Below are 16,477 nucleotides of genomic sequence, written 5' to 3'. Positions count from 1 at the left end.
TAACTATCAAGTGATACTTTTATTTGGAGGGTGGTATATAAACTAGAATCTTCTAGAATTTCTTTCTGCTCATTTTATATTTAAACAACTTTGAGATTAGTCTGTACATGTTGATCTGTTACCAGCCCTTTACACACCAGGATATATTGCGAGCACGTTCACCCTGTCTTTGAGAGAACATTTTACTGCACAGATGTACCATAATTTGCTTACCCAAATTCCTACTGTTGGATATTCAACTTGGGTTCAACATTTCCCTCTCATAGATAATTACACAAAAACATCCTTCTAAATGAGCATGCAGTTATCTGATTATTTCTTCAGGATAGACTTACACCCTGGCACTTGAAATTTAGTTTCTAGTAATTGGAAACCAGCGGGCCCATTGTAGGTGCCTAAAAAATTCTACTGAATGAAGTGGGAGTGAAGTGAGTTTAAAGAGAAGCACTTTTGAAAAGTTTTTGACGAATTGCCCTTGAGACAAGCTGACTCAAACTGTACTTTCATCAGACTATAAGAATGGTCATTAGCCTAACCCCTCATTGAGGTTGGGTTTTATCTTCTCAAAAAATCTTTAATTTCTAAATAAATATTGGACTTTGTTGCCTTAAATCTGAATTGGTTTGATTGCCAATAAAATTGTATATTTTTTCCCACATGCTTATCAGTATTCTTTTGCTATTATTTGTTCATGTCTTTTGGCCATTTGCAGTTGGGATGTTCTTTTTCTTACTGGGTTATAAGAATGCATGCTGTATTAAAGTTTTATTCCTTTGTCTGTCACGTTATAAATATTTATCTGTGTAGGCAGTGGTTGAAATATGTTAGCTTTAACTGTGGCATTCTTTTTAAGTATAGTAGTTTAAAAATGAAGTCTAATTGATTAGCTTTCCCATTATGCATTTTTTAACATCTTAGATTTCAATCACAAAGAAATCATAATAATTCCAGATCTAATTCTGATGTTTGACTTTGAAACTTTCTTCCCTACTCATGTAATTTCTAATTTTCTGAGCTCAAAACATGTCTTTTTCCCCTTTATACATCCTGAATGGCTTTATATAAACATCTTTTCCTATTTTTCCTAAACCAACAAAGTAGTTCATATTGTTTAGGAAAGAAGGAATGTAAGTGTGTATAAAATATAAATGTCTCAAGACTGCAAATAGGAGATAATGGAGAGCATCTCCCACAGAACCTTAGGGATTGAACTGTGGGAGGCAAAAAGAAAAGGAAGGATTTCCGATAGAAAAAGAAGGGGAAAGAAATTCCACCTTGAGGTATTAGTATTTGTGGCTTCATAGCCAAAAGTAGAGAGAAAATGATTCAGGGCATTACTGAGCATGCCCAGGCTTCCCTGATAGTTACTTGGGCCACTGTTGGCTGCTCTAGCCTGGCCAGATGGTCCTGAAATAGACTTCCATTTCTTAAAGAGAGAGAGAGAGAGAGAGAGAGAGAGAGAGAGAGAGAGAGAGAGAAATCTATGCATATGGACATATCAGCAAACATTAAAAGACAAGTAAGCAAGAGATATAACATAATAACATCAGAAGATATGACCAGAACTGTAAAAACTGTTCCCATGCGGCCATAGCGTTTACAGGTGTGTCCACAGAGGTTTTAATTCACAAAACAGATCTTTGGAACTTGTGGAGAGGACATCCAATTAGCTCAAGGCTCTGCTCCACAACTGATGACACAACCTGGAGTTTGTCCTAGCCTTGGACACCGGCCTGGCCTTTTGGAAATATATTAGCATCCAAATTGGATGGCTGTAATGTTGCTGGTCCATTGGCATGCTTCCATCAGGTGTCCGCTATGTGCCAAGCACTGAGCACGGCAGGCATAATGAAGAACAAATACAGTTTTGGGACTCGAAATACTCACCACCTGGTAGTGCAGTATGGAGTCTTTTGACCAGCAATAATTTTAACAAAATCATTTTTGAAACGGAGGGCTCTCTTTGACTAATTTTTATTTCATGGAACTCATGTTTGAAAACGTTGTTTTAGGAAACAAATCACTTTAAGTAATAATACATTTTTCATTTTAACTCAAAATCAGGACCATAATGAGGGCAGGATGCCCAAGACTTTTTGTCCCAGGTCATGAATGCTTAGAGGTCACTAAGTTTAAAATAATAATTTAAGAAGCTCAGTATCTAGTGAGCAAGAATGAAAAGCTAAAATAGAAAGCTACCAGATGGTGCACATTGGTAATAACACCCATCTGTGAGCCGCAACATGAATTAAAAAGTTGATTTTAGGGTTTGTCGCACGCTGTTGGCCACAGGTGCCAGAATTACTAGTTATGGCTTCAACTACCAACCAGGGCTCTGGATCAGCATAATTGAACGAATCTTACCACACCAAGTTGACATTTTCCAGCTACCACAAAGAAACTAGGCAGTTTAGTTAGGCGGCTCAGCCTTATCAGAGCCAACGTAGGCGTTTTGTTTGATTTTCGAAGTATTGAAAAGAACTCGTGGGCTCAGGCCATGCTTCTATAGCTTCTCTTGCTTCTCCTGAACTTAGTTCTCACCATATTATTAATCTATCAAAAGTATTCATTTATTAGTCTCCCCCCACCTCCTACTCCATTTGGTACTAACTAGAGCTGGCATATTAAAAAGTGTGCACAGCTGCTCCATAAATATTGGCCCAAATTGTTACTGATCCTGTTACTACTTGTGTGAACTCTTACTATTCACTGAACTAATCCAACTTCTCATTTTGCAGAGAGGGAAACTGGGTCTCAGAGAGGTTAGATGACTTGTATCAGAACCCAGGTCTCTCGGATTGATGGCTTCCTTACAACCCAGGACCTGATGCTGTCGCTTAAGCAAGCTGTCTGCCTGTGAATAAAGGCTAGAAAATTGCTATCAGTGAACATGATTTGGGCGGACAGACAAGTGAGTGATGGTGGATAGTGGGTTGGCAAACAACCAGTTCCCATATCAACATTAAGTTAAAAATTGAAGATGCTAATGCTACAATACTATCCATATGCCTATTGCATCACAAAACAAAACATCGAACTCTTAAAAATGGAGTTATAGTGAAGTAGTAAGTAGGTTGCGGGTCATGGAGTCTGAAAGATAATTACAAATATTACAAATCTCGTACCTCTTGCCTTCAGGATAAGAGCAAAGCTTCATGGGTCATATAAGGGATTAATAATTCTGAAATGCTTGGGTTGAATAATAGAAAACAGAAACAAAACAATGACAGCAACTGCTTTTTTCCTAGGGTCAAAATAAAACCAACTGAAGAAAATTGCAGCTCTAAGCCATAAATTAGGAAAAATAAATACAAAAGACTCTAACCATCTTTTCCATTAAAGTTTGGATTTTAAGTATTTTAATTAGTTTAAATGGGAATGGTGTTTTATAATGGTGAAAAATGCAGTGAAGAAGGACAAACGCTTCGTTACTTTGGAAAGAATGCCAAAATCTTTGCCAGCTTAAAACCACAACTTAGAACCATCATGAATAATATGATCTAAATGGCCAGTAAAACAGAAAGCCTCATTTGTCTTCACAAAAGACATTTTCATAGCCTCTGGCAAGGAAGAAAACAGCACCCTCCATTCTCCCTCTCTCCACGCATGGTCATTTGTTTTTGGGGGGAGGGGGTAATCACTACATTGATATTTTTGGCACCCTTGTATTATAAGGGATATATTTCCTTTGGCAGTGGAGATAACGGACAACACAAATACTCCTTAAGAAAGACGATATTGAAGGACTATAGGTAAGCCACTTGAAGGAAGCTTCAGGATAGTAATTTCTCTTGCTACTAAAGGTTGAAACCTACCCAAGTATAGAAAATCAGATCAAACACATTAATTGGATATCTGGTGACCGAACCCACTCTAGCAAGCAAGCAGGCAAGCACGATTTAGTTAAATCTCTGCTTTGGAAAGTCCCTACACTCACAGTTCTGTGAGGGGGAAAGTATCATACTCCATATGGTCTGTACTAATGTTCACTCACAGATGTCCTCAAAATCTGGTAAGAGAGAAGTTAAAACATTTCCCACCTTTACCCTGGACCCCAATTCAAGAAATGGGCCTCCCGTAATGGATAAACGTAGAGAGACAACCGCGATGCAGATGTACAGGGAAGGGACTGAAGAAGGAATAAATTCTTTGGCCATGTTCCCAGTGGCATGAGAACTTCCACTTATGCAGATCCTCCCCCCACTCAGAAACAGTTGGTAGGTAGGCTGTGGTGTTGTGGAAGGTGCTAAAGAAGAGACATGATGACAGAATTCTACTCCAGGCACCAACGCCTCACCTGAGCTTGCATAGCAGGGACACTCATGCATTCAAAGGGACCCACTTGTGCCTTTTGGAGAATCTTGAAGAGCAAAGGGAAAGCCTCCAAGTATCCAAATAGCCTTAGAGACATGCTGCATGCTGGCTAGGGAATGAATAGTCTTTAAACAAGGTATGTTTCTACTCCTCTACCCTCTTTTCAAAACCAGCCAGAATGAAAGCACTGTCAGGCAGAGGCCTCTCAACTGATATCTGCTCTAAATTCAGTTGCTTAGAGCGGTTAAGGAGATGGGCAAGTTCATCTGGAAGAATCCATCATGAGCAATAGATGTGTTGTGCTTTCCTCCCCATCCTGATTACAAAGACAAGCTTCCTCTCAACTTGGCAAAGGTACAAAGCCTCCAAATGGAATAACATTCCTCTCTTTGGTGATATGCAAAAGAAAGTCAGGAAGCACATTCGGTTCTAGAGACATTTTATAAAAATGGCACAAGCTCAATGGCCAAGAGAGAACTTGTGATTCTATCTGTAACTCTCCAACAAGTTGCTCTTACATGTTCATATGCTCTGAGTTGGAAGGAGCCCTCTGAGAACACCAAGGTTATCAGTGGTCACCAAATCAACTCTCTCCTCAACCCACGAATATCCCCTCCTGTCTCTGGAAATGGTTGTCCAGCTTTCTCTGCAACACTTTGCTGCCTGGAGGATTCACCACCTCTGTCTCATGGTTTCTGAAGCTTTCACCATCCTGCTTAGTTTCCAGCTTGTCGTCACAGGTGAATTCAACAGAGCGTTGCTGGTATGTCAGACAAGCACATTCAACTTCCCATAGAAACATGATGATCTTCGCCCTTCACAGCAGAATCGTAGGATATCCAAACATAGGCTCCTCGCAGGAAGGGTCAGCCTGCACCTGCCCAGCAAGGACTGAGGTCCGTTCTCTCATTTCTGTGCCACGTGGATTCCGAGGCAATCCTGACACTACGGTGAAATCCCCCTCCCTACTGGCTGTGGGGTTTGGAGCCAGTGCTACTTCCCTAATCTCCATATGCAGCATGTCTCAAATAAAAGCAATCAGATTCCAACACTCTAAAACATAGTTTTTAAAAAATAAAGTATGTAGCAGACTGAGCTGAAAGTCGCTTAGCTGGGGAGTAAAGTCCCAGAAACTGAGATTTTTAAAGTACCTTCTAAAAATACAGCTACGCGTGTCTAAACCCAGCACCTAGACTGGCCCACCACCACTTTCCAGAACACCCAGCTAAGCGCTCCAGATGGCGCACACGTGTTCCCGCAGCCCGGGCTGCTCACTGTGAGACTCACACGCACCCGCTCCGGAAGCACGCGCTAGCTGAGACTCCTTTACGTAACCTCTGCAGAAGGCTTCATGGTGCTGGAATCTTCTGTACTTCCATCGCAAGAGTCGCCACTCAGAATGCTTCTCTTCTCCAAATACTTTCTTTTTTCCCAACAGTCAAATAAAAGTTCGTTTTCCCCACGTAAGAGCTGAGCTATATATGGGGGTCCGGGATGAGGGGGGCAGTTTTGCTCTAGGAGATTGTCCTGCTTACCCGGGTTCCTGCTATCTTATTTCTGTTGCCATGTTCTCGTCCACGTGGTCCCAGCCAGCTTGTCATGTGGTCTCTGAGTTTCAGCCTTGGGGGAAAGGAGAAAAAGAGGGAGGCCTCCAGATGCTAGGCAGGCAAAGTTGCTCTGTGCCTTCACCGGGTCTTCATTTCCTGAAACTGATTTCGTTCTTTCCTTCGTCCTTCATGTCAACTGAACTGCTTAGTGCTCCCTGGTCTCTACATGCTGGATGCCAGAAGCACCTCTTTAGTTGTGATGACCAAGAACGTCTCCACACTTTGCCTAATTTCCCCTGGGGACATACTGCGCAAGGCTGAGAACCTTTGCTAGATCTCTTCATTAAGCAATGCTTCCCCCCGTCTGTAATCAATTCTTAAAGTCTTCCTTGAGGGTGTTAATGAGGCCATCACTAACCACCTGCCTGAAACAATGCATTTTGCACATTCTTTCTGTAGCTTTGGCCAACACGAATCGGTAGTTTCAGGCTTTTATGCATCTACTACAGTGTAGGTGATGCAATTGGCAACACTGAAGGTCTTCCAGTGGTCTGCTAAAACTGGATCAGCACCCGTTGCTCTACCCATCTCTGGGAACATGGAGACACGGGGCCTTGAAACACTGGGGGTTTCTTGAGAGTTTGGAGGACGGAGGAGCTCGTGGGGACACAGTGTACAGAAAGAAGACTTCCAGTCTGTGCTGTACAAATCTGAGTGTTGGAGAAGGGCCGGGAACATTGCCCATAATCAGCTGCTCTCCAAGTCAAGTCATTTTCCCTCCAGGTACCATTTGACCTTGCAATGAAACTTTTGGAACCAATCTCCAAATGGTGCTACCCGAGCCATTTTAGTTGAGTGCAAGTACCCAAGAGGATGTTCTTGCCTATTGAGACTGGGAATACGCAGCCCTATTCAGTGAGCCAGGAAGAATGATTTCAAAATGACACAATCGTGTACTCTTTCGCTGATATGAAGTCAGGATCTTGCCTTTCTGGAAGTCTAAAATATAAGTGTAGTTGGTGAGAGCTTGTTTTCCCCCTAAAAGCCCAAAAGCATCAGCATTAAAACTTGTCCCTGAGGGCAGTCTTTTTTTTTTTTTCCTGTGACAGCCCTCAGCTGTTTGCTCAATTATCTGCTGCCTCTTCATTGGCCAATGCAGCTTTGCCACCAATCTTCATCCCTTTTGAAAGTAAAGGAGTTGCTAAAACTGAGAAGCTCCCTTTGGCTGGCTCTGAGCTTCTCATCAGAAACCTGTGTGCTGTTGGTGGGAAGTTCGAACAAAGCACAGATGCTGAGGGCCTTTCTCCTAATGTGCTCCCGATGATAGATGCATGCCTGTTGACCAGCACAAGAGCGATACCTTCTCCGTTTTCACTGAAGTCTGACAACACTGAGTGACAGAATATACAAATGGACAATGGTGGGGCCATGTAGAAAAATAGGACTCTGGCCCATTACCCGCAACAAGCTGCCAAGGAGACCACTTTCATCTATGCTAACCGGCCAAGAAGCCAGTCTGCTATAAGATAGACTAGCCAGAAGCCAGATTGCTTTCCCTAGTAATGACCCAGGAAGATAACCAGCAACTCCTGTTAAAATCGGCCCCAAATGGCCAAGACTTGGTTAATAATTGACAGCTTCCCCTAATTTCTGTCCCTGTTTCCAACTCAGAACCAGAGAAAACTAAATATGCACCCTAGCCTATCGCATAGCTAGCCCACCCACAGCTTCCCCACACCAACAATCAGCCCACACCTGAAGCCTTCCCTTCTCACCATTTATGAAGCCTTCCCACTCCTCTGCCTGACTTAAGTCTCTGCCAAAATGCAAATGATGGCGGCTGACTCCTTTGCTCTAGCAAGCTCACAATAGATAGCCTTAGCATGTTCTCGTTTGGTTGGTCTTGGCTTCCACCACACATGGCTCTCCCTTAGCTTAAAATGAAGCAGCTTGCTTGAGTCAAGCATCGTGTTGCATGAAACCGGCTTACCTTTATCCACTAGAGTCATGAGAACATCCACAAGGGAAAGAGGGCTGACTGAAGAAACAGCAGATGAACAAACATCTCCAGTCTCACACTCTGGGCCTACACTGATGGGGTGGGTTCCCATGCGTGAGGATGCACATCATCTGCATTTCTATTTCTATTTCTCTTTTTTGCAAAGTGCATGTGTTAATTTCCTGAGGCTGCTATAACAAATTGCCACAAACTGGGTGGCTTAAAGTGACCAAAATATCTTCACTCATGGACTAGAGACCAGAAGTCCAAAATCAAGGTGTTGCAGGGCCACAGTCCCTCCTAAGGCTCTAGGGAAGAATTCATTTCTTGCCTCTTTCAGCTTCTGGTGACTCCAGGCATTCCTTGACTTACGGCCACATCACTGACATCTATGCTTCCGTCTACACATGAACATTTACTCTGTGTGTGTGTTTTATCTGCTTTTGTCGGATTCATATGAGGACGTTTGTGTTTGGGCCTACCTGGATAATCCAAGGTAATCTCATGTGCAAATCCTTAACCTAATTATATCTTCAAAGACTCTTTTTCCAAATAAGGTAACATTTACTGGTTGATACGGGTGGCCATTATTCAATCCACTACAGCGTGTGTGACACAACTTTGGGACAAGCCTTTCTTGAGAATTATCGTCAGGAAATCTGTTATTATTCCCCTGCCAAAAACCTTACCACGACTCCTTGTTGCTTTTTGAGAACATCCTTAGTGTAGTCTATAAGGCCCCCGTCTACCTCAGCCTCTGTCTCCTCTTTCCTTTGGACACATTATTTCACCTTCTTACATGAACAAAATATCTTCCCATCTCTGGGCATCAGCACTTTAATTTCCTGCACAAGAAACAAGCCCATCCTATTCCCACCTCACCTGGCCAACTTCTGCTCATACTGCCCTGCTCAGTTGAAGTTCATTCATCTTGAAAATATTCACCAAATCCCTGCTGGTTAGGTGCCAGGACACAGTAGTGAATTGGGAGACAGAGTACCTGCTGGCATGGAATGTATCCTCTAGTAGAGGAAACAGGCCTTAAAAAATAACAACGAAAAAGGACAAGCGCTGGTTTTATAAGTACTTTGCCAAGAATTGAAAGGATGATGTGACAGTGAGTGGCTGAATGAGTGTTGTCTCTACACTGGTGGTCAGAGAAGGTGTCTTGGGAGTAAAGGACACCAAAGGTGAGCTCTGAACACAAGAAAGAGCCAGCCATGTGTAGATTAGAGGAAAGAAAGCAAGGCAGGGGCAAGATCAAGTCAGGACTGGGAAGAAAGGAGGGGTTTGGATTGTACATTATCCAATATAGGGGGTTATAGAAGGGTTTTAGGCAAAGGCATTGGTGTGATCTAATTTGGGTCTAAAAGGTCACCTTGGCTGCTGTGTAGGGGAAGGGTTTCAGAGGGACGAAACTAGGTGAGAAAGGATGGTGGCTTGGACCAGGTGGAGGTAATAGAAATGGACAGAAGAGAATGACTTGGGGTCTGATGTGAAGACTGAGTCCACAAAAAGACAGGCTGGATAGGGTGCAGGTGGACAGGAAAATCTCTGCCTACACGATCTATGACAGGTGTACTGCTGAGTCCTACTGAGGGGTCTGCACATGTAGTGGCACATGAGCAGGAGAGACTGAGACAAAGGGCAGGAGAGACTGAGACTTTACCAAGCTTATGGTCTCCCTGAAGGATAGAGGACAGACTTTGCAGCTCTTTACAAATCCTTGTCCTTCCTTTGACCCTACTCAATTGCAATCACTGGAAGTGGGACCTGGGGCATTTCAAAATATCCCTTGGTGATCGTGATGATGTGGGTCCATAGACCAGAAAACTTTTGCCATTCTCTGGTGTACAGATCAGAAAATTACTGAAGGAAACCCAGAGGCTCACAGTTCGAAGTAATCGTGCAATGTGGCATTTGGAAAGAAGGATTAAACCAACAGAATGAGGAGATGAATTAGCAAGACAAATCGGTCTTGAAAAAACAAATATCTGTCCTGCTTTAGATTTGGTCCCAATTCAAACGTTCAAATACAATAAACTATCATCCTGAGACCAAGATGAAAGCAGACTTTGGAAGAAGAATAAAAGTTCACATTTATTAGCAACTCATGACCACCTGGTTTTCATTAACTACAAAATAGAAAGGATCTGAAAGATAGATAAGAAACTGATAAATTACTCAAGAACTGAAAGCTAGAAAATGGGTATGAATTCCTCTTAGAGAAAAGGAAACAAAAGAAGCCAAGAAAAAAAAAGAGCATAGAAGTATAAACTGAAATTAAATTTGATAGCTCTCTCCTTGGGAAAGGCTCTTTTATGCCTGACTTTATCTCAGCCATTCAGAAACAAGGGTAAATGTGTATCTTTGGTCCAGTGGCCTAGCACAGATCCGAGTGGTTCAGGGTCAGGAGGTCTGGAAGGGGCTCACTGGGAAAGGTGAAGGTATGGAGCTTGTGGGCAGCACAAAGCGATGACAGTTGAGAAAGCCAGGTGTGTCATTCACAAAGGTTAAGATTTTATTTTGAATTGTCCTGTGCCCCCTTAATGGGATTAGGATTAGCACAGTTTGGATGACAGTGGGTCCACTCTTCTTTCATTAAAACAAAGTCTCAGGCTCTGTGCTGTCCAATAGCACGGGCCATTTGCTTAGGAAAGTTCTCTAGTACCTTGTGCTGATGTGGTCCATGGACCAGCAGCCTCAGCGTCGTCTGGGATCTTGTAGAATCTCCAGCTCCGCCCTAGCCCTACTGGATCAGAATGTGCATTTTACCAATGTTCCTGGTGATTGGTATTCACATTAAAGCTTAAGAAGAACTGCTCTGGAGCTGTGGAGGGGCACCCTTCAATCAGTGGCTCTGACTTGAGTAAGGAAGCATGTGAAAAAACAACAGGTTCCTGGGCCCGTCTCCAGAGATTCCAATCTCATTGGCCAGGCATCTATATCTTGACCAAGCGCCTCAGCTGATTGTGATTCTAACACCCAAGGAATAACTTAAGACACAGAGCCATAGATGGTAATAAATAGGAGTTAGTAACCACAGAAAGGATTAAATAACAGACAGAGCCCAACACCTTACTGAGAGCAATACTTTACGGTAGTGTTTCTTGACTTCCCTAATGATAAGAATAACTTGAAAGTTATTGGTAAACATTAAACTTCCCAAATCCCTTCCCCAGATGTTTTGATGCAATGGGTCTGGGAATTTATATTTTTAATAGGTATCCTGGGTGGTTCTTATAACTAGAGAGGTTTAGAACTGCTTTACCGGAAGGTACACAGCTCAAGAAAAATATCCATGGTACAGTTAAGAAGGGAACTGTGCAAGGGGGGGTCTGTCCTATCTAGCTTATCACTTGATCAGTTAGAGCAGAAGGACCAGGTTCTTGGTGGGGGGAGGGACTTACATACAAAGGAAGTTTCCAGAAAGTCACCTACCCTCATCTAGATGTTATGTAAAATGGACATCAAGCCTGATTGAGAATAGAGATTGTCCATCAGGAAGGGGTATCTGCATTTGAAGAGAAATCATTAGAGACTCATCCTGAGAAAGGACATCCAAACCTGATTCCACATCGAGTGAATGAGTTTTGGGGGTCATTGCTTTTGTGTCTTGAGGTAAAGACAAGACTTGAGAAGATAATTCTCCAAACAAAATCATCTTTGAGCCTGCACAGTCATCTCAAAGAGGGAAAAATAAAAATTCAATAGGAAAACCAAGGGGAAAAATACCCCCTGACTGTAGGACCAGGAATAAACATCCCAACCCTGGTGTAGAAGAAAATAATCAGAAGGTCATGATAAATGACAAGCTGAAGTTACATGGTTATAAAGGGATTGAGTGGTATTCAAGAATAGTGATGAAAATCTACTTCTGAGCAAAGTATCATTGGGATAGCATTTAATTTAGAGGTTTTGCCTTCAAGGAATAGGAAAAATCACAAGGGTTGATGAAACTCAGCTACTTTAGGGAAGAAACAGGTAACACAAATGTGTATGTTTGGCAGAGCACAAAAAATCAGGAATTGAATTAGCCATACCCTACCTGAAACCTTCAAATTTATATCTGTTTTTTCTTAATTTTTTATTTTGAGAGAGAGAGAGAGAGAGCGCACAAGAGTGGGGGAGAAGGGCAGAGAAAGAGAAAGAATCTTAAGCAGGCTCCATGCTTAGCATGCAGCCCGATGCGGGGCTCAATCTCACAACCATGAGATCGTGACCCGAGCCAAAATCAAGACTTGGACGCTCAACTGACTGGGCCACCCAGGCACCCCTAAATTCATATTTTTTAATACATAATTCTGCTGCTGGTTTGGTGACCCCATAATATAAATTAAAATAGATCTTTAGAATGCAAAAGTAATGATAGAGTAATTATTCTATAGTCTGAAGAAGTAAAACTTTGAAAACATTTTGTGACTGTTTTTTCCATCATAAATAATTATTATGGAGATAGTATAAAGTGTTCTGTACCTAAAATAATAGTACCACCTAAAGGAGGGAATTAAAATGGTAGCAGAAGTTCCCTAGATGTAGGGAAAGCTGTCGGATAATAAAGGCTGAACAGGTTCTTAAGGAAGCTTCCATTTCCTTCCAAGGAGAAACATAAAAGTATGGCAGCCAATCATGTTTTTCCACAATGGTCTAGCTTTTGTTCTAACTATGAGCAGGCTTTAGAATTGGTGACTTCTTGGAGTATCACGGAAGTACCTACCCTGAAGAAAAAAAAAAAGGTCTTAGTAAGAATCCCCCACTGGTGCCACACAAGCAATGCCTCTTTTCTAAAAGTGCTCTGAAGAGTGTCACCAGGAAGATCCACTGGAAAAATTAAATTAAGTGCTGCATATAAATTAGTTTTCTGTGAATCAGTTATGCCTATGGGTTTCTAGGGTACTCTTTGAAGACAGCAGCATGAAAGAACCCAGGAAACAGGGATGAAATACATTCTTTCCTTTTTAAAATAACTCAGTACATGAACCAGACAACACCCACATTAGGACCGCTTTTATAGTCTTAGCTTTCCTGACTGTTCCACTGCTCCAGGGAAAACAGCAAGTCAGGTTGTTTCTTCTAAAGATTAAATAGGATTTAAAAAAATGTAAGCCCAGAGACAAAATTTCACAGGCTTAATGTACGTCAGAGATAAATTTCTAGATACTACTTCCTCGGATCAATAATACATTCCACACTTCTCCAGGGTCACCCCCCACTTGAATCCATGCTGAGAAAACGACTGTGTTTTTAGCTGGATGGCAACTCCCCGAACATTACCTTGCAATACAACCAGAAAGAAGACATGTTTCTGAGTTGCTTATATTGTTGAAAAAATGAGAGTTTGCCTCAAGTAGATAAACCCTGCTATTCTATCAGCAATCTCTTAGGTAACACACTTGTCACACGCAGCTAATGATGTGACATCTTAAAGTCTTGAGGGAAAATCACAGGTTGTCCAAGAGACACAGGTGACCTGTTTGAATGGACAAGGCAGTGAGGTGAACACCTGAAAATGGCTGAACCAATGTGAATTGGGCATTCCTGGTGAATTTCCAGCTGTTGCCAGATCTACACTTTTAGCAGCTCAGATGGGTCTTCAAGTTTCAGCTGAAACGGTGTGCAGGTCGGAGCACCTGGGGGGCTCAGTCGGTTGAGCATCTTATTCTTGATTTTGGCTCAGGTCATGATCTCACAGTTCATGGGTTCAAGCCCCATGTTGGGCTCCACACTGGCAGTGCAGAGCCTGCTTAGGATTCTCCCTCTCTCCCTCGCTCTCTGCCCCTCCCCCACTCACACAGCTCTCTCTTTCAAAATAAATAAATAAACTTAAAAAAAAGAAAGAAAGAAATGGGTGTGCAAGCAGACAAGGTATTTGCCATCATTTTTGTGACCCATTATGCTGATCAGTGGATTTCTGGCTGCATGATCTGGGCTGCTCACAGATCACAAAGGATGCTGTGTGTAGGGAAGAATAAGGAAGTGGAAATTTGGGAAGGGCAGCCATGGATATAATTTTTAAAACAAAATTTCCAGTTTCTTACTCCATGAAAACCGAAGGAATACTATTATCTAGGAACTGATCTGATGAGCATGATGTAATCACTTCTGCCTTATAGTTAGTTTGTAGTTGTTGTTGTTAAGGATAGAGTTATATCAATACAAATAGAAACTTTGCAGGAAAGTATGCCCAGGCATATATGGGAATGTTAAGTTATGAACGACAAAGTTTTCCTGGATCAGACAAGCTTCCAAACAATGTTTTCAAATTATTTCACATTCATGCGATGACATGGAAACATTTTAAGGGTGAGTTCATTCTTACGGGCAATCCTCCACCTCTTACTCTGAAAACTTGAGATTTCCTTCTGTCGCTTTGGCCAAAAAATGTAATATTTATTATATCGTTTCTCATGTTTCCTTGTTACTTGACTTTCTTTTTAATGAGAGGCATCCTCCCCACCAACTGCCTAATAAAATCTTTGGTTGTACAGTTTAATTTTAAAGCGCTCTATTCATGAGCCATTTATCTATTTTCCCTTCTATTCCAAATGACAGACATTAAATTACATCTCTGGCTAGATGTGATTAATCTTCTGTTCCAAAGTGCAGAAAAGAAAAGGTTAGAAACATTTAAAGCCTCTTTTCTTTTCTTATTAGGAGAAAGCAGACTATGGGTTGAAAATTTGATTTATTTCCCTTAAAGCTATTTGAAGATCACCTTTAAAACAAGGGGTCAAATGTGGCTTGAAATGAATTCCCTGTGCAGTACTTATGTAAGTCCCTCAGTTATAGTATTTCAAGGCTAATAAATATTGTAGTCATAGGAAGACAGCCTCTAATATGACAGTCTATAAGATTTTGGAGGGATTGTGGTCTTCCAGTGAAAAGGGTCTGGTTAGAAGGGAGACATTATCTTTGACTTGTGGGGAAGGTGTCTGAAATCAGATGATATTCTATTTGCATTTGGCCCTCAGCCATCAAACAAATGAGTCATTACTGCAATCCTCAAGGTAGTTACCTCTAGTAAAGTAACTCACTAAATGACTTCTGTAGATAACTTCTTTATGTGGATGGACTTATCTTCAAATATTTACCGAATAAACTGAAATACTGAATAAGATAAACTGGTATTTTAACTTTAAACTTTTAAATTTACATTTTAATTTTAACTTTAAATTTTAACTTTTAAATTTAAATTTAAACTTTTGAATTTAAACTTTAAAAAATTTTTATGGTGAATTTGGCCCTTTATTTCCAAAACAAACAAAAAAAGAGTGTCAAGTCATATTTAAAGACATTCGATTTCACAGAGAGGATTTTTTTTTCCTTTCTGAAAATATTAGCAGAAATATATTTAAATAATTGTTTTAAAAAACCTGTTCTCTTCAACCTTCCTGGCACATCATGTACCTGACAAAAATTAAAGACACCTAAAATATCATTTAGGCTGAGAGAGACAATATTGAACATGATGGTCTCCTAGCAACTATAGGATTTTAAGTGATGTATATTGGCCCCACTTAGGGAGAAAAGCATGTCCATACATGCCAAATATAAATATTTAATGCATAATTTCCCCTTGTTATTTGAAAATAATGTATCAAAATGTTTTAAGTGGATTTATTATTTTTATAGAGATGACATGCACCCATTGTAAAAGTCCAAACAGTGCAAAAAAGTCAAAAGAAAGTGATAAATCTCAAATTAGGAGTTGGGCATAGCTATGCCATGCTGGGTAACACCAGAATTTTCCATGTCCTTCCCTGGCAACCACTTTTATTTTTATTTATTTATTTTTTAAGTTTATTTATTTATTTTGAGAAAGAGAAAGAGAGAGCAGGGGAGAGGCAGAGAGAGAGAGAGGGACAGAGAGAATCCCAAGCAGGCTCCACACTGTCAGCACAGAGGCCAACCTGGGGCTCAAATCCATGAACTGTGAGATCATGACCTGAGCCAAAACCAAGAGTCAGATGCTTAACAATGGTGCCCCATTGACAAACATTTTTAAGTTTATAAGCTAGACTTGTTCCTCTTTCTTTGTTTGGATACAGCTGAAGATTTACTGATTTTTTTTTTCATTTTTCTTTTAATTGTTTAAATTACTTTTTGTTAATCTTGTTACGAATATAGTATAAGACATTTTGTGATTCTGATTCATTCCTTCATCTTTTCTCCCACCACAAAGATTTGTTGATACGTGTTACTTTTTTTAATGTTTGTTTATTTATTTGAGAGAGAGAGAGGGCAGGAGCAGGGGAGGGGCATGGAGAAAGAGAGAGAGAGAGAGAGAGAGAGAGAGAGAATCCCAAGCAGGCTTGAACTCACGAAATGTGGGGTCATGACCTGAGCTGAAACTAAGAGTTGGACACTTCACTGACTGAGATACCCAGGCGCCCCATACGTGTTATTTTTTAAGAAGGAATTTGGCTTTTGATTCTCGGAGTCATTGTCCAATCCTCACCTATAATATTTTTATTTCTACAAATCTCTTCCCACCTTGATTGCTATTTTGTCCCAAACCTTTTTATTTCTATTTATGAAGGGAAATTAAGAGAAACTGCACAAACAGGCTATCACCGCCATACAATTAATAAGGACACATTTATTTGGAATGTACTAT

General features: G+C 41.0%; 1 protein-coding gene across 6 annotated transcripts in view; it reads right to left on the bottom strand.

Moving 5' to 3' along the window:
* DCLK1 (doublecortin like kinase 1) overlaps nt 1-16,477 on the bottom strand; it is a 345,410-nt gene that overhangs the window by 98,859 nt on the left and 230,074 nt on the right. The gene's annotated exons all lie outside the window — the stretch shown is intronic.

This window comes from Panthera pardus, unplaced genomic scaffold (assembly GCF_024362965.1).
Source record: "Panthera pardus isolate Hobbes unplaced genomic scaffold, ASM2436296v1 HiC_scaffold_1, whole genome shotgun sequence".
NCBI classification, from domain to species: Eukaryota; Metazoa; Chordata; class Mammalia; order Carnivora; family Felidae; genus Panthera; species Panthera pardus.
The sequence above is the reverse complement of the archived record's forward strand: the minus strand, read 5'-3'. Positions and strand labels throughout refer to the sequence as shown.